This window comes from Hevea brasiliensis, chromosome 11, assembly GCF_030052815.1.
Source record: "Hevea brasiliensis isolate MT/VB/25A 57/8 chromosome 11, ASM3005281v1, whole genome shotgun sequence".
Classification (NCBI taxonomy): Eukaryota; Viridiplantae; Streptophyta; class Magnoliopsida; order Malpighiales; family Euphorbiaceae; genus Hevea; species Hevea brasiliensis.
The window spans coordinates 43,508,084-43,526,800 of NC_079503.1; positions in this window are offsets into that span (position 1 = coordinate 43,508,084).

The following is an 18,717-nucleotide window of genomic DNA, read 5'->3' on the forward strand; positions in this document are numbered from 1 at the left end:
AGGATCACTTTGAAAAGACCGAAAAAGAGGGGAGGTCGGAAGACAAAGAGAATAAGACAGCTCCTGTCAATTATCGTCATAATCAGAGCCGAGGTAGTTAAAGCGTTGCAGGAGAAATCTTAACCGCACGCCCCAGAATCGCCCGCATTTCTGACATGCGTACGTCAGGACAGCGCTGTACATCCTAATCTCCACCGTTGATCTTACGTACGAGCTCGGAGCCCTCGGATTGAAGAAGAAAACGACAAGATCAGCGCCTTTCACTCCCAGCCCTCGGATCGCCCCGGACAAGAGAATTTAGGACCATCAGATTAGAAGAAGAAAATGACAAATATTCTAAAGGGGATCTCAGCCGTCCGTTCTAATCCTCTTTAATTCCTGAACCTCAGATCATGTCCTTCGAAATCCTGACCCTCTATCTCCCTCAAAATAGATTCTGACCCTTCATGGGGAGCACCCGGTTCCTATAAATACCTGCATGAAAACTGTTCAAAAAAAAGGGCAAAAAAAAAAAGGAGAAATAGTTACTATAGTAGAAGAACTCTGAAATTTAATTCAGTTCGTTACTCTGCTGTGTTTAAGTTTTTGATAAGGAAAAACTTTTGAAACTATTTTTCCAAAGTGTTTTCTTGCAAAAGGGATTCTTGAAATACTGGAACTCTCCATTTTCAGTTCTTTCATTATCCTGTGACGCCCTTATTTTCAGTTCTTTGTCATCTTTGTTTCCATTCTTATTCCCCAAGATCAACTTGCTTGTATAAACTTGACTTCCGTTTAGCGAAGTATTTTTCATTTCTAGGAGAGCTTCAGCTTTCAAGCTAAACAGCTTGTGCCCCTATTACGTTCTACGATTAGTTTAGTAGATTCGGTTCCTCACAGGTGAGTGTTTATATCTCTGTTTCACTAAAAGCTCTTTTTATTTTACGCATTTCCTTTACTTTTATGTTCGTAATCTTTGCCAAGTTTCTATGGTGTAATGAAGGTTATTCCCGAAGTTTACTTTCTTTGTCAATTGGTCCATTCTTTTGTTAAGCTTTGCTACTTCTAAATGCGAAAGTCCTCATCTCAAGTAGCGTATAAGTAGTTCGGTAAAATGTAGGTAGTCGTGTCTTAAGTGCTTCTTTAAAATAGAAAGCCTGAGTAATACGTCAAGAAAATAATAGAGTTGTATCACTAGGCTAACCGAGAAGGTGATCTAGCAGAATGAAACTAAATTTCAAGTAAATAAACAGGACGGATTATGTACAAAAAGGTATTGATAAGGTAATTACATAGGAGATCGGTAAAATTTAGTCTGGCATCCTTTGTCTAGTCACAAGGTACCAACCAGTTAGAAGAAGCCTCATTCCGACCCTTAGCATCTTTGAATACCGAAACTCTTAGTTTCAGGTTCTTATGATACGTAGCTGTAATTAAACCTTGAGAGATCGGAAAAGTCCTTATCCGGTCCCCATTTAAATGTTCAATAGAGGTCGGAGGAGAGTTCTTATCCGATCCTCGCCCAGAATTTTAATAAATATTTAATAGAGGTCAGAGGAGAGTTCTTATCCGATCCTCGCCCAGAATTTTAATAAATATTTAATAGAGGTCGGAAGAGAGTTCTTATCCGATCCTCAAACTTAAAATTTTAATATTTAATAGAGATCGGAAGAGAGTTCTTATCCGATCCTCAAACTTAAAATTTTAATATTTATAAGGAGGTCGGAGGAGAGTTCTTATCCGATCCTCAAGCCAAAATTTTAATACTTACAAGAGATCGGAGGAGAGTTCTTATCCGATTCTCACTTAAAAACTTTAACACATATTTAAAAGAGATCGGAGGAGAGTTCTTATCCGATTCTCACTTAAAAACTTTAACATATATTTAAAAGAGGTCGGAGGAGAGTTCTTATCCGATTCTCAACCCAAGATTTTTAACAAATATTTATAGGAGATCGGAGGAGAGTTCTTATCCGATTTCCAAGTCAAATTTTAACAAATACGTAAGATGATCCCCCTGAAATAAAATTAATACGCAACAGCAACTCACTAAGGTTGTCTCATTTACTTATGTATCTAGGTAATCCGGATTTGTGAAAAATCAAACATTCCTTTCGGTCAAAAGGATTAACATTCCCCTTCAAGCCCTCCTAACTATGAAGAACGTGAAGTTAAATCTGCTTACCCTCGTTGAGGGACGAGGTGGGGTGCCTAACACCTTCCCCACCCGTTCATGGACCCCGAACCTAGAATCTCTGTTTTTGAAGTGGTTTCATTTTAACTTGCTTTCACAAATGGTTTTCTTTAATTTCCCTCAAAATTAAAGTGGCGAATCCTCACATTTCCACTTCGGTGAGTGTTCGTCCAGGCGACCGCAAAACACCTTGCGACAGCTTGGCGACTCCACTGGGGAGTATTAAAACTTAACCCCGGTCTAGAGGTCCAAAAGTATTTTTAATCTTGCGATCAAATCATAGTTAGGTGGGCTCACTCCTCAAGATTCTGTATGTTAATTATTGTTATTCCTGCTAACCATTTTGTTTGTCTTACTTGTTTTATTTTCTACAGTGCTCTACATGTAAAAAAAAAAAAAGAAGGAAAAATAAAATTCCCCCTGAATTGGGAAGAGGTAAAGGTTTCCTTTGACACACTGAACACTCACACGATATCCTCACACACTTCAGCCCTATACCCGGGCTTTCTTACCCTTTTAGGAAAGTAGGAGGGAGTCATGTAGCGGTACCCGTGGGTTTTACCCCGTTAGTATCCGTGAAGGCTTCTGCTCAAATTGAAACTCGTTCTATTCACTATGATACCAGTGGAATTTTCCCGACAGTATCATGGGGGATAGAATGGGGCTCCACTGTTTACAGTGGGGGCAATTTGGGAACCTGTGGCTTTTAGAAAATTAGACCCTGAGCCAAACTATCACGATAGTTGGAAGCCGTAGCGAGCTACCTTGTAAGATAGAACTGTCCAACTATAGAGCACCCAGTCGGTATTAGGACTTTCCTTTACTTTAAGACAAAAGGGGCATACTTACTCTTACACTATTCTGTTTATGTTATTTTGTTCTTATTTTTAAGGGTAATCTTGAATCATACTAAACCCACACATTTTCCTACTTCGATAAATGTGTAGGTATCACTCTGCCAACAGTATAATTCAAGACCACCTGAATTTATCCATCTAATAATTTTCCCTGCAGGCATCACCAAAATAAGATCTACAAAAGGATAAGCATCATTTTTAACATGGCATCCTCGAGTTAGTCGGCAGAAGAAGTTCAGAATGCTAAACTGTGGTCCGGATCAGCTCATAGTCCAGTACCCCCGCAAAACGGTGTTTCCAAGGCACATGCTAGCTTACCGCCTTCATTCAATCTGAACAAAATTGAGGTCAGAATGAACTGCCTCAAGGGTCTGTCTAATGGTTGGAGGTCGCTTCCCGATCAGGTCAAGGTACGATTTGAGGAAAAGTACGGGAGGATTGCAACCTTAATGCGAGTCAAGGTCCAAATCCCGGCATTAAAGGCCAAGCTGTCGGTTTGGAGTCCTAAGTACGGGGTATTCTCCTTCAATGATATTGATACAATTCCCACTATGGAAGAATATCAGGCATTACTAGAAATTCCTTACTCAACACAGAATCGAATCTACTTACACCTCGAGCATAGGCAGACCTGGAAGCTATTGGCACATATGTTGGGTACTTCCCCAGAAGAAGCAAAGGCAAAAGAAACCGTCAAAGGGAACACGCATGGATGGTATTGGACCTACCTCGAGAAATGGTTAGAACAATACATTCAAGATAAACGGTGGGACCAGGCTTCATTGATGCTCGCTTTGGCAATCTACGGCTTGATTTTGCTCCCTGGACCTTCCGGAATCATAACATGCAGTGTTATAGAAATATTCTGGGCAGTAGAGAAACAGAAGGTCAATCCGATACCTGCGATTCTCGCCGAGACTTTCTTAACCCTTACTTACTGTAGACGGCAAGGCAAGGGGTCCATTAAGTGTTGTTTTCAGCTGTTGCACCTCTGGATTATTAGTCATATGTGTCCGGTGGAGACGAAGGGACTAACTTGGTATCTTGATTAGCCTCTCATCGAGAAAATGACCCGATTAGTAATCAGTCCGAAGAATGAACAGCAGTGGCAGGAACGGATTTTGAGCTTCAATAGCTACAACTATTGTTGGAGGAAATTGTGGACACCAGCTCAACCCATTTTGGTCAGCACAAGGGATAATCAATCAGTATCTTTGATCGGAGTGACTGGATACACAAGCTACACTCCGGCATTAGTAATGAGGCAGTTCGGCTCAACACAGTCCAGAATCAACATTGAAGAATACCACCAAGGTCATTTCTACCATGAGCTCAAGGAAGAAGAAGGGTTGAAAATGGCTCGCAAATCTTGGGAAAACATCACTCTGACAGAGAGGTCACCTAAAGGTCCAAGTGCCACATGCGATTATCTTGAATGGAGGGTTGATAGAGACCGAGAACACTCAATTGCAGAATTCGAAGACAGCGACCCTCGCCGAAACATCCTATTAGAAGAAGCTAATAATCGTCTAGCTGACTCACTACAAAAGGCAAATACCGAGAACTCACAACTGCAAGAACAAATAAAACAATTGGAGGACCAACAGCAGAACCTTAAAAGAAAGGTGAGAAGACTCAGGGAAGAGGCAAGGGCCGAGAAAATGGGCTTCGAAAAGCAAGAGGCATGGTGGGAAAATGAAAAAGACTCTCTCCAAGCTGTGGTAAAAGAAGTAGAAGTACTGAATAGTAAGCTTCAGGAAAAAATGAAATACCAAGAGATACTCGTAGAAGAATACAAATAAGAAAACAAAAAGAAGAAGCTCGAATTAAAGGAACAAGCACTACTCATCAACGATATTCTGAAAGAATGTGCTAAGGAAAGGAAAGAGAAAGAAAGACAAGCTGCTCTCTATCAAGAGCTGAAAGAGAATGTCGACCAGTTGGAGAGAACAATAGCACAGGGAAAGCAAGAACTATTACCTGAATCCGAGTATGCTCTGAAAGCATTCGACCCTGCCAAACAAGAAGAAAGGTTATATGAGTATCTCAGAAAATGTCATCTCATTATAAAAAACCTCCCAGAGCCTAGGCCGATGTAAAGAATACGGTGTACAAATTATTCAGTTAATGAAATGATTTTTGGACCACCGTTTAGCAAAATTGTGAATGAATAATATGACTCCCGTAGGAACTCCCTCGCTAGGGTTATGTGAAAAATTGGATGTGCTATATGGACAGGTATCATAAATGCACATTCAATTCAGTCATTCACAGTCAGACTATCGAACGATGCCATGATAAAGTTGATGCTATCATCCTTTCGCAGATTACATTCTAGCTCTCAAATGCCACTGTATCCTTCGTCCGGACCAAGACTTTTAGTTTTTTACGAAATTCGAAATTCATTAAAATTTTTTTACTTCCTCACAGAAAATCAAACATTGGTTCAAACAAGGCAAGTCTGACCAAGCACACGGTTCAGCCCAAGCGAGTGTACTTAACAAGATCCCGAACAAAGAAGATAATGGAAGATCAGGAACAAGTACAGAACCTACAAGGACAAGTTTCCGAATTGAAGGATCAGGTCTTAGAACTTATGAGATTAATGAGGGAAATGTCCCAAAATAAACCCACTGCAGAGCCTAGCCTACCACTACCTCCTCCGCCACCTGCAACAAATGATCCACACCAAGCTACAACTTCTTTTACCTTCCAGTCACCTATTCCGGACCCGACAATCACTGTCAATCCGGCCACCATAAATAATGACCCATCTTTCCCCTATTATCCAGCTGTTTCTAATCCCGAACCATACCCTTCAGCCCTAGTCCCTCCAGTCCACTCCACCCCTCATCTCCCAACCGGAGGAGCAGAACATAAGACCAAGGAAAATGAAAAACTGTCTGCTCTAGAGGAAAGAATGAGAGCAATAGAGGGACTAAACATGTACGGCTCGGTTGATGTGGCGTCACTTAGGTTGGTCCCGGACGTGGTGGTGCCACCCAAATTCAAGGTCCCGGATTTCGACAAGTACACCGGGAACTCAGATCCCCGTATTCACCTGGCAACCTACATTGCCAAAATGTCTTGTAATAGCCCGATCCTTCTCCAGTTAGTATTGTCCGCTTTGGCCCATGGGCCTCACGGATTTGTCCCTTGGGAGGTTTCATTCGCAAAAGCGCGCTGACCAGGTGAGGAAGGCTCCCACATATATGGCCCAAATCTTTTCTTCCCGTTTGCGATGTGGGACACGAAGTTTTCACCCCAGTGCGTAGCTGGTTGAACAAGCACATCCCAACCCCATCCCTGGGTTGTGACAAGACCACCAGCTTTCGCCTGGTGCATCCTCCCACCACACACTGTACTAGAGGGAGTCCAGCTCTGATACCACAAATGTAATGGCCCGGCCCACTAGTGATATTGTCTGCTCTGGGCCGAAGCCCTCACGGTTTTAAAACACGTCGCTAGTGGTTACGAACCACCAACTTATAAATCCAGCATCTCTCCCGTGTTTTGTCGATGTGGGATTTACCTAAGGTGTTACAATCCACCCCCCTTATGGGACTCAGCGTATACCACAAATGTAATGGACCGGCCCACTAGTGATATTGTCCGCTCTGGGCCGAAGCCCTCACGGTTTTAAAACGCGTCACTAGGGATTACGAACCATCAACTTATAAACCCAGCATCTCTCCGTGTGCAACCTTGAACGATGGTGGGGCAAACCTCAGCGAGGACGCTGAGTCCCATAAGGGGGGTGGATTGTAACACCCTAGGCAAATCCCACATCGACAAAACACGGGAGAGATGCTGGGTTCATAAGATGGAGGTTCCTAACCCCTAGTGAAGCATTTTAAAACCGTGAGGGCTTTGGCCCAGAGCGGACAATATCACTAGTGGGCCGGGCCATTACATTTGCAAATGTAACGGCTCGGCCCACTAGTGATATTGTCTGCTCTGGGCCGAAGCCCTCATGGTTTTAAAACGCGTCACTAGTGGTTACGAACCACCAACTTATAAACCCAGCATCTCTCCCGTGTTTTGTCGATGTGGGATTTGCCTAAGGTGTTACATGTCTGCCCTAACAGAAGATGACAGGCTTCTCATTCACTTCTTTCACGAGAGCCTCTCCGGAGCAACTCTGAGATGGTGCATACAATTGGACAGGAGCAAGCTGCGCTCCTGGAAAGATTTGGCTAATACCTTCTTGAAGCAATACAAATTCAATTGTGATGTGGCACCCATAAGGAGGGACCTCCAGAACCTGGTACAGAGAGACAGGGAAGGCTTCAAGCAGTATGCCCAGAGATGGAGAGAAAAGGTGCAGAAGTATACCCTCCGGTGACCGATAATGAACTATGTTCCCTGTTCATTGAAACATTGAAGGCCCCCTATTTTAATTTAATGATTGGGAACACTTCCAACAGCTTCTCGGATATCATCCAAGCAGGTGAGAGAATAGAGGCCAACCTAAGGATGGGGCGACTGCAGGAGGTGAATGAGAATCCTGCAAAGAAGACTGCCAGCTTTGGCAAAAAGAAAGAAGGTGAGGTGCATTCCATCACTCGGCAAAACCATTACTTTCTACTTCCCCAGAATAACTATCGGCCATACCCCTCCCCTCATGGCCAAACAATTGCAAACGTCCCACCTCTGTTCCCAAATTATCTACACCCGCGCCCACAATACCCACCACCTGCAAATTATCAACCCAGACCGCTTCCTCCACTAACCAACCCAGACCACCCCCAAAATAGTCCCAGACCACCAAGAAACCCTGATCCACCCCTTCCCCTCCCACTCAGTGAAATATACAGATACCTCGTCGGTATAAACCAGATTGTACCAGTTCCCCTAGACCCAATTCAGCCACCATACCCCAGGTGGTATGATGCCACTGCCCGTTGTGAATATCATGGAGGGGCACAAGGGCATTCAACTGACAACTGCGGGGCACTCAGAGGGAGAGTGCACGCTTTAATCCGGAACGGGTGGTTGAAGATTGAGGGAAATGGTTCCCTCCCCAATGTTACCTCAAACCCATTGCCCACTCATGGTACAGGCAATGGCGTGAATATGATAGAACCTGGGGATGAAAGCAAAGGGTCTCCTCTAGAACCATCCATTGATGTCATCCATCTTGATTCTTTGTATAAGGCTCTGGTCTCGCCAATGGCTTAGGGGCAGGAACTGGACAACTGGACAGCAGAGGACATCCCTGTACTTAATTTCGAGTAAAGTACCTTTGGTTATCTACACTTGATCATTTTGTCCATGATGACAAGTGTAACATCGTAAATGGACCCTTTTCTTATGTCATAAATTTTTAATGAATTAATAGCGCATTTATTTCCAATTCTTTTCTCCATTTGAATTCCATCCTTATAATATATTCTATTTTCATTCATTCAGGACCATTCATCAATTAACACCTAATAATTCAGTAGACTCAGAAATTCCTCTGGTTAATTTTGAAACCCCCATAACTGCCATTACTTCAAGTGATTCTAAGGTGGAGCTCACAGAAGAAAGCGATGAAAGGGATGAACCTTCCCTAATGCCTTGTGGCGATGAAACACGCACCATAAACCTAGGCACGGAAGAAGTGAAGAGGGAACTTAAGGTTGTGGAGAGTGAGGAATTGGGAGATATGATCAGTTTGCTTAGAGAATTCTTGGACGTATTTTCCTGGAGCTATGATGATATGGTTGGTCTGGACCCCCAGATAGTGACGCATAAAATTCCCCTAGTTCCAGGGACAATCCCGGTGAAGCAGAAGCTAAGAAGAATGAATCCTGACACACTGCTCAAAGTTAGGGATGAGGTCAAGAAACAGTATGACGTTGGGTTCTTGAAGTAGTCAAGTATCCCCAATGGATAGCTAACGTTGTCCCGGTAATGAAGAAGGACGGGAGAGTTAGGGTGTGCGTCGATTACAGGGATCTTAATAAATCAAGCTTAAAAGATGATTTCCCTCTCCCCCACATTGATGTGTTAGTAGACAATGCTGTGGGATTAGGTAGGTGTTCGTGTATTGATGGGGCATCGGGGTACAATCAAATCCCAATGGATGGGGAGGATAAGGAGAAGACAGCTTTTATCACTCAATGGGGGATATTTTGTTATCGGGTCATGCCTTTCGGGTTGAAGAATGCCGGCGCCACTTACCAACGTGCTATGGTCACATTATTCCATGATATGATGCATAAAGAGGTGAAAGTGTATGTGGATGATATGATCATTAAATCAAGGGGGGAAGAGAGCCACGTGCGGGTGCTGAGGAGAGTATTTGAAGGACTCAGGAAATACCAGCTGAAACTGAACCCTGCCAAGTGCATATTCGGAGCCAGATCTGGAAAGTTGTTGGGATTCATAGTGAGTGAAAAGGGAATTGAAGTTGATCCAGACAAAGTTCGAGCTATTCAAGAGATGCCTTCCCCAAAAACAGAAAGGGAGGTGCGCAGTTTTCTGGGAAAGTTGAACTATATATCGAGATTTATTTCTAATCTCACTGCCAAGGCTGAGCCTATTTTCAAACTACTCTGGAAGAACAATTCCACTCAATGGGATTCAGTTTTCCAAGAGGCTTTTGAGAAAATCAAGCAGTACTTGTCCAACCCACCAGTATTGGTTCCACCAGTGGCGGGAAGGCCTCTGATCCTGTATATGGCAGTCCAGCAAAACTCAATGGGAGGTGTTTTGGGGCAACACGATGATACCGGCCGGAAGGAGAGAGCGATTTATTACCTGAGCAAAAAGTTCAATGATTGTGAGTCAAGGTATTCTTTCCTAGAAAAAACTTGCTGTGCACTAGCTTGGACAGCGAATCGCCTCAAGCACTACATGTTGAATCACAAGACATGGCTAATTTCCAGAATGGATCCCATCAAGTATGTATTCGAAAGCCCATTCGTGCCAGGAAGGATAGCCAAGTGGCAAGTCATACTCTCCCAGTATGACATCGTTTATATGACCCGGAAAGCAGTGAAGGGTAGCGTGATCGCTGATCTCCTAGCAGAAAACCCTATCCAGGATTATGAAGCTTTGGATTTTGAGTTCCCTGATGAGCATATTAATGAAGTGGATTGCGAAGAAGAGGGGCCAGCCGATGTTTGGGAAATGTATTTCAACGGAGCTGTCAATTTGTCTGGTAATGGAATCGGAGCTGTATTGATATCCCCGGATGGAAAACACTTTCCGATAGCTATCAAGTTGAGATTTGACTGCACCAACAACATCGCAGAATATGAAGCTTGCGTAATGGGTCTACAGGCTGCCATCGAAATGAAAATCAGGAAGTTGGAGGTATATGGAGACTTAGCTCTGATCATTTATCAGGTCAAGGGAGAATGGCAAACTAAGGATCCTAAGCTAATCCCGTATCAGAAGTACTTACTGAAGCTGATTAAGAAATTCGAGGAAATCTGTTTCACTCATCTTAGTAGAGACAAGAATCAATTTGCTGATGCCTTAGCTACTTTAGCTGTTATGGCTCAAATGGAAGAAGGACAGATGACTCAGATATTGAAGATTAAAGCAAGAAGTGAGCTGGCTTACTGCTTCATGATTGAAGAAGAACCAGATGGTAAACCTTGGTATCATGACATCCTATTTTTCTGCAGAACCAGAGAATTCCCTCCAGGGGCGAGCAAGAACGAAAGGAGGATGATTCGGAGATTAGCATTGGGATACTTCCCCAGTGGAGAAATCCTATACAAAAGGAGCTCCAACAGCGAATTGTTGAGATGTGTGGATGCAAAGGAGGCGAAGAAAATCTTTTTCGAGACTCATGAAGGGAACTGTGCCACCCATACTAATGGACATATGATGGCTAAGCAAATCATGTGACGGGGATATTCCTGGACCACCATGGAAAAGGACTGCATCGAATATTTCCAGAAATGCCATAAGTGTCAAATCTATGCAGATCCGATAAATGTTCCGCCTCACAAATTGTTCAACCTCGTCTCACCATAGCCTTTCACAATGTGGGGCATCGATGTGATTGGTCCCATCAACCCCAAGGCATCCAATGGGCACAGATTTATCCTAGTAGCCATCGACTATTTCTCCAAATGGGTCGAAGCAACATCCTACGCACACATTACGCAGAACACATTTCTCAAATTCCTCAGAACTAACATCATCTGCCGGCACGGCCTCCCCAATGAAATCGTCACTGATAATGCCAAAAATTTGAATGGTCCGAAGATCCAGAAATTGTGTGATCAATACAAGATCCGACATCTCAATTCCTCCCCGTACCGCCCCCAGATGAATGGAGCGGTGGAAGCTGCAAACAAAAACCTCAAGAGGATAATCCGGAAAATGACGGTCACATATAGGGATTGGCATGATATGCTTCCCTACGCTCTTCACGCATACCGGACTTCTGTAAGGACCTCAACTGGTGCAACTCCTTACTCACTGGTTTACGGGATGGAAGCAGTGCTACCTATTGAAGTTGAAATTCCTTCCTTAAGGATTCTGAAGGAATCAGGGATTGATGAGTCAGAATGGATCCAGTCGAGGTTGGATTAATTAAACTTGCTGGATGAGAAAAGGCTAGCAGCAGCATGTCATAAGCAGTTATACCAAAGAAGAATGACCAGGGGATTTGACAAAAGCGTTCGCCCACGCGAATTCCAACCTGGGGACTTAGTTCTGAAGAAAGTGTTACCAAATCAAAATGATCACCGGGGCAAATGGTCACCAACCTACGAGGGACCCTATGTGGTTAAAAAGGCATTTTTCGGAGGAGCCTTGATCCTGACCCACATGGATGGTAAAGAACTTCCAAGACCTGTGAATGCTAACACCGTCAAGAGATACTATGCCTAAAAAAAAAAATAAAAAAATAATAAAAAAAAGGGGGTAGGGGTGAAAACCCGAAAGGGCGTTCCTAGCAAAATATGTGAAAGAAGGTGAAAACCCTCGAAGGGCGCTTTTTGTAAAATGAGTGAAGGATGAAAACCCGAAAGGGCGTCCTGAAAAAGTGAGCAAAAAAAAAAAAACCAAAAAAAAAACAACAAAAAATCTAGGGGTGGAAACCCGAAAGGGCATCCCAAGAACCAAAAGAGAGAAATAAGGAAAGGAGTACAAAACCAAGAAGAGAAATAAACCGTCATGGCATGAGACTTCAGAGTACTAGAAATAATGGCAGTTAAGGGGCTTCAAAGCTAATTACAAGGAATATATGAGATCTATCCTTGTACCCTTTTCCTTTGAAACTTTATTTTTGTTTTTATTAAAGCCGTAATAAAATCATACTTCATTCCCTATGCTTTTATCTTTCCCTTATACTCATTCTTTAACATTATCCTTTTGCAATCTCGTTATTCAATACGCTATTAATCAGTTAAAATTTTTGCTATAAGATTAGGATTTGACAATTGATAACCTCACGTAATTTACTATGAGATTTGCAGGGAATGACTTGGAAAAAGGGGGGTAAGGGTGAAAATCCGAAAAGGCGCCCCTAGCAAAATGTGTGAAAGAAGGTGAAAACCCCGAAGGGGCGCTTTCTGTAAAATGAGTGAGGAATGAAAACCCGAAAGGGCATCCTGAAAGGGCGAGCCTAAAAAAAGAAAAGAAAACTAGAGGTAAAAACCCGGAAGGGCGCTTCTAGTCAAATAGACGAAAGGGAAGTGAAAATCCGCAAGGGCACTTTTCGGGAGAAAGTCAGAAAAACTGAAGTGGGGCATTTGAAGAAATGGGGTCATAGGTCAAGTCTTGCAACTCATCCTCCATTAATCATTGGCCTTTGGGTTCCTGTTAAGTACACTTCATCAGGGAAGAATTCCTCGTGTCGGGATTAGACTTGCTTTGTAAGTTGATTTTAATTTCATGCATTTAAATTTCCTGTTATCAACCTCTGGTTCCTTGATCTAAGTTGATTTTAATTTTTCAGCATTTAAATTTCCTGTTATCAACCTCTGGTTCCTTGATCTAAGTTGATTTTAATTTTCCAGCATTTAAATTTCCTGTTATCAACCTCTGGTTCCTTGACCTAAGTTGATTTTAATTTTTCAGCATTTAAATTTCCTGTTAGCAACCTCTGGTTCCTTGATCTAAGTTGATTTTAATTTTCCCGCAATTTAAATTTCCTGTTATCAACCTTTGGTTCCTTGATCTAAGTTGATTTTAATTTTCCTGCATTTAAATTTCCTGTTATCAACCTCTGGTTCTTGGATCTAAGTTGATTTTAATTTCATGCATTTAAATTTCCTGTTATCAACCTCTGGTTCCTTGATCTAAGTTGATTTTAATTTCCCGCAATTTAAATTTTCTGTTATCAACCTCTGGTTCCTTGATCTAAGTTGATTTTATTTTCCCGCAATTTAAATTTCCTGTTATGAACCTCTGGTTCCTTGATCTAAATTGATTTTAATTTTCCAGCATTTAAATTTCCTGTTATCAACCTCTGGTTCCTTGATCTAAGTTGATTTTAATTTTCCAGCATTTAAATTTCCTGTTATCATCCTCTGGTTCCTTGATCTAAGTTGATTTTAATTTTCCTGCATTTAAATTTCCTGTTATCAACCTCTGGTTCCTTGATCTAAGTTGATTTTAATTTCCCGTAATTTAAATTTCCTGTTATCAACCTCTGGTTCCTTGATCTAAGTTGATTTTAATTTTCCGCAATTTAAATTTCCTGTTATCAACCTCTGGTTCCTTGATCTAAGTTGATTTTAATTTCCCGCAATTTAAATTTCCTGTTATCAACCTCTGGTTCCTTGATCTAAGTTGATTTTAATTTTCTAGCATCTCTAGGTCACTTACTTAAGTAAGCTCTAAACGCCCAAAATATGGGTTTGAATCTTTTCATAATTCCTACATGGGAAATTTTTCCCTTTAATAGAAATTATGTAAAGAGGGGCAGCTGTCGACACCATATTTTGGCCGACCCCCAGAATCAATAAACTTCGAAATTGATCCCCCAGCATTAAGTCTCCCTTTGCCAGCCAATTACATTTCTGACCTCTCCTTGCCATTTAACCACATTTTCGATCCCTCTTCACAGAGAATTGAATCAATGCTAAGTCCTCGTATTAGTTAAAGCCTTACTGGTCTTTCAAGTCACTCACTGATCTCTCAAGCCAATTGTCAAATTTCTTGACCAGTCAAGTACATTCCCGATCTCTCTTGTCAAACAAAATTGAACCGACACTATATCTTTATGTCATCGGTCTTATTGCCGATCTCTCATTTTAAGTTTAGGAATAATCAAGTTAAGATTCCAATCCAGTGTAATGATGATCTTAATCTTAAGTGGGTTCGTCAAATTTTCAATTTTAATCGAGTCCCGTTTAGCGTTGGTTCCCTACCGATCTCACGCTCATTGTGTTTTCCGATCTCTCACACTTAGGTTAATAATCACTTCCAGTTGCTTCGATATACTCAGACAATCAAGTGTTTAAATAATTTAGAAATTTTCCAATCACAACCATTCACCGAACAAAAGAGGCATTTCATTTCATTTCATTTCAGAATTTGTACAAGTCATTCGGCTGGGGAATCACCCCCAGCCTGATCTACATTTTGTCCATCTCCTCTCTCACCCTCAGCCTCCTCCTCGCTATCCTCACCTTCATCCTCGGGAGCCAGGTTGGCCATCCAAGAGAAGTCTTCCTCAGGATAACGCTTTTTGAGCTCGGCCAGGAGATCTCTGTGAGCATTCACATAAGCGCCGACCACTCCGGTCACCATCTCTTCTTCTTTCGCTTTGAGCTCCTCAGCAAAGTGAGAAAGTTGAGCAGCTTCATCGGCCCTAGGCGCTTGCACTTCTTCAAGAGCATGATCTCGCTCAGCCAAGACATGAGCTTGCTCGGCCAGCTTGTCCTCATAGAACTTCATTCGCCCCTCAATTTGAGATATGTAGCCCTGAGCGGATGAAAGTTGAGATAGGAGGGAAGCTGCTTCATGACCCATCCTCTCGACCTCTTTACCCAGGCGATGCGCCTTCTCCCGTATGATGTGCTGGTTCACCAGGCACTCCACGTTCAGGCTCATGGATCGGGTCAAGATATCATCAAGGTTATCCGGAGATAGCCTATCCCGATCTTCTCGAAGATAGATAGAGGGAGCCAAGACCTTGGCAAAACCAGGGTTCTCTCGAACCGTACGATTCTTTTCCAGTGAGTGGACTAAGACTTAGGCACCGCGAGAGAGGGTTCTCACGTTAGGTTGAGAAGGACCCTCTTCTGCGTTCGGAACAATTGGAGGAGGTGGAGGCGGCTCTTCCCGGAGAGGAGGGGATCGGACCACTTCTACGACCACCTGTCCCGAAGGTTGAGATGAGCCTTCCTGTATTTCCCCGGGCTCATGACCAGGTGTTTGAAGCAGCTCGGAGCGCTTCATCTCCAGTACCTTCCGAGAGATCTCTCTCTTCCGCTTCCGGCTTTCCTTAGAAGCTTCACCGCTTGCCATACCTGCACAAAGAAGAGGTCAATGAGATCGCTAAGATCCAAAGATCTGAGATATAGAAAATACCGATGCCGAGAGCAGAAAGCTGAAGCCCGCAATCTTAACCGGTGACCAGCTGCATAGTCCAATGGTGTAGCTCGGCCGTCACGGCATCCAAACAAGAGAACCTCTCTCTGGATGCCTGTTCGTTCAACTCCATCACCATTGCACCCTCTTCCCTATTTAGGGCGATGTGCTTCGTAAGCAAAGGACCTGATGTAGCCAGCTGCGGGGGAAACCCTCAAAGCTGTTCGGAATTTTGCTCCTCAGGATAAAGAAGCGGTTCTTCCAATTGGCAAGCTTGGAAGAAACCTATATTTAATCTTAGTCGGGTGAGGGGTGTTACATCAAAGCTATATTTAATCTTAATTTTAATCATCTTACATGATTAAAAGTCATTTGGCAAGCTTATGTGTAATTCCATATGTCACCATCCCATGGTGCCACATGTCACCCTATGAAATGACCAAAATGCCCCTGTGTCTTAGTTTTGAGTTCTTAACCCAAAATAATTATTTCTCTTCTTCTAATCAATTTATATCAAATATAAATTAATTAATTAATATCTATTAATTAATTTCTCATTAATTAAATTCATATTTAAACACTTTAAATATAAATTTAACTTATACTATACATCCAATAATCTAGATTTGGTTTCAAGTCATGCTAGGGACTTTGCAATTTAATTGCAAACCAAACTTATTTAATTAATCAATGAGACTCTTTAATTAATTAATTAAATTATATTTAATTAGGTGATAACTTGTGTATGTGTTTGACTTACTAGGCTCATCACTAATTGGCAATGAGATATGATATCAGCTCTTAATATCATCAGAACTCTTTCTTACCATAAATGATTTCTCTAAATCATTTTATGCACCTCATAGACCATGGTTAATACCTAGCATAGCATGCCATGGCCACCCAATTAGTAATAAGGTTTACCTTAAATGAACCTATAATCATATGTTACCATGCACTAGAATCTCTCTGTTACAAAATCCCAACTCAAGCTGGAGTCATGGTTTATGTCAAACTCCATTTGCTATGAATATTATGTTCTCTTTTAATTCCAGTTCTTGATTAAAAAGATTTTCTCATCAGAAACTCTTTTCTGAATAAATGTATCTGTCCTGGCCAGGAACTTGAAACATCAAGAACAATTAAATCAGCATAGGATTTTATCTCTATTTACTTAGAGGAACATATTCCATCTTGATCAACACCTACCTCCATATATAACTAGTAGGAGCCAACACATGCCCATATACCCATACACAGTACAAGTATGAAAGCAGTATCAAACTCAGACTACCTATATACAAGATAACTGTGCTATCTCAGGTCTAAAGATTATATGCACTGATATGATTTATGACAAGACATTGACAAGAGTAAATTCCATGTGCTTCTCATAAGTGTCACTGGTTCGGCCTACTTATCATTTATAAGTGCCTATCATGTTTGCTATATGGCATGAGACTCACCATTTCATCTTATTTATATCTCATATAAATAACTTGGTAACAAACATGAATACAATCTTTTTGGATAAGTCATGTCCTTATTATGAAGTATTCTCGATTGTGAACCTATTTATGATACTTTGTACTAGAAATACTGTCACTCATATTCTTAACAACTTAAGAATAGAATTTCTAACAAAATATCAATGGACCTTTTCTATCACACATAAATATATTATGTAAACGGAAAAGTGGAAATGTCTTTTATTAATAAAAATATGTACAAGATATATACTAAATGATATGCTCTGGGACATACTACTAACAGGGATGTCCCTTAACGCTGGACTCCCCACTCGGGTGTCCATCACATGTGCCAAGTATGCTTCACACACTTTTCTGATAATCTTTTTGGCCAGTGCAGCTGAAATGATGTTTGATGGCAATAATTGCCTCTCCCCATGTATTACTACATCACCATACTGAGGGAGACCAAAAGTGATTGTCTTCAGCCTACAGTCAATCATAGCGCGATGCCTGGCTAACCAATCCATGCCCAAGATGATATCAAAATCACTAAAGGGCATTTCAATCAGGTCGGAGAGAAAAGTGTGTTCTTGGATCACCAAAGGACAATCCCTATATATTCTATTTATCCTAACCTCTTGGCCTAATGGACTAGTTACTAGCACATCATAGTCTATTCTTACACACGGAATAGCAGTAGAACAAATCACACTAGCAATGACATACGAATGTGTGGAGCCAGGATCAAATAGCACATACACATCTTAGTCAAGGATTGAGAAAATACTAGCTATTACATTTGATGTTTCAACCTCCTCCCTCTGATGCATTATATACACTCTGGCTGGTGCGCCACTGGGTTATGGCTGGTTAATAGTGCTTTGACTTCCTGGGTGCTACCCCTACCTCTGCCTCTACCTCTACCAGATGGCTGTGACCCTTTTGGTGTAGAAACTTGGGCTGATCCCTCAGATGTGGTGGGAGGTCCAAATCGGCGTGGACTAGTACAACCCTTGGCGAAATATCCAGTCCCTCTATAGTTAAAACATGCACCAGTGGCCTTAAAACACACTCCACTGTGTGTTCTACCACAAGTCTAACACTGCCGGACTGATAAAGCTCCCCGAGATGCCTGTTGAGTCTGCTGATCAGACTGGGGTGGTCTTTCCCCAGAGAATCTACCTCTACCAGATCGGCAGGAGCCAGATCCCCCAGATTGTTTCCGCTTCCCAGAACTGCTCTCAGTAGGTTGGCCAATAGCTTTCTCAGTTTTCTCTTTCTCTTGGGTATTCTTCTTCACTGACCCTTCCATTTTTATTCTCTCACATTCCAAGGCTGGTGATATGAATTCAGAAAAATTCTAGTGTCAAAACCCCACTACTTGTATTCACAATGTAGGCCTTAACCTGGCCTCAAATCTCTTGCATCTGTCTCTGGGGGTGGAGACTAAGCTTCTAGCATAGTCGCTTAGCCTTGAGAAGTCTCACTCATATCTGCTATGGTCTTGTCCCCTTGCTTCATATTCAAAAATTCTTGCACTTTCATGTCAACATAGGTATCGGGGACCCATTTCTGTCTGAACTCCCTCAGGAAGTCTGCCCATGTAAGAATAGGGGGCTCAACTAGGCTGTGGGGGATGGTCATCCACCATTCATACACATCCCCTTGCAGAAGAGATACTGAGTATTCAAATTTTAATTCATCGGCACATTGCAGCTTTCTG